General features: G+C 30.9%; 1 non-coding gene across 1 annotated transcript; it reads left to right on the forward strand.

Moving 5' to 3' along the window:
• The first annotated feature begins 399 nt into the window (after positions 1-399).
• On the forward strand, positions 400-524 carry LOC120855235. Its single transcript, XR_005719201.1, has one exon. It is a non-coding gene; the product is annotated as a U6atac minor spliceosomal RNA (small nuclear RNA).
• Positions 525-912: the final 388 nt, after the last annotated feature.

Below are 912 nucleotides of genomic sequence, written 5' to 3' on the forward strand. Positions count from 1 at the left end.
CATCTTTAGGTAATTTGGCTATCTTGCAGTGATTATATTACCTATTGTTTGGGTATGAAAAGTTAGAGCAATATCAATCTTGTTCCTAACACCATAATATTTAGAAAGAAGAATTTCTCAATGAATTTCTATAGATATTCACCTTAACTAGCAATTTTACTATTATTTACTTATTATATTTTTAAATCAAGTACTTTTCCTCTTAAAGTACATATATTTTAAAGACATTATTTTCTTATCATAGTTAGAAAACTGGCTTCACTTGCCATAAATAAAAGATGACTGTTAAGTACAATAAAAAATAAATCAATATTTTTAAATTTCATATAAACAAATGTTGCTGCCAGAATACTTGAAGCCCAGGACTTGCTATCTTTTTTGTTAAAATACAAGATTGACGTGTTATATAAAAGGAGAGAAGGTTAGCACTCCCCTTGACCAGGAAGGAAGAGGCTCTCTGGCCTAACAACATTCAACGGTTAAGGCATTACCACCTACTTTGTAGCATCTAACCACTGTTTTTTAGATGTCAAATCCAGGAAGAAAACTATTAAAAATACAAACACATGGAGGTTAAACATGCTTCTGAATAACCAACAAATCACAGAAGAAATCAAAATATGCATAGAAATGAATGAAAATGAAAACACAACAACTTCAAACCTATGGGATTCAGTAAAAGCGGTGCTAAGGGGAAGTTTCATAGAAATACAAGCTTACCTCAAAAAACAAGAGAAAAATAAAATAAAATAACCCAACTCTACACCTAAAGCAACTAGAAAAAGAAGAAATGAAGAACCCCAGGGTTACTAGAAGGAAAGAAATCATAAAAATTAGGGCAGAAATAAATGAAAAAGAAACAAAGGAGCCATAGCAAAAATCAACAAAGCTAAAAGCTGGTTCTTTGAGAAG

This window comes from Oryx dammah, unplaced genomic scaffold, assembly GCF_014754425.2.
Source record: "Oryx dammah isolate SB20612 unplaced genomic scaffold, SCBI_Odam_1.1 HiC_scaffold_27, whole genome shotgun sequence".
NCBI classification, from domain to species: Eukaryota; Metazoa; Chordata; class Mammalia; order Artiodactyla; family Bovidae; genus Oryx; species Oryx dammah.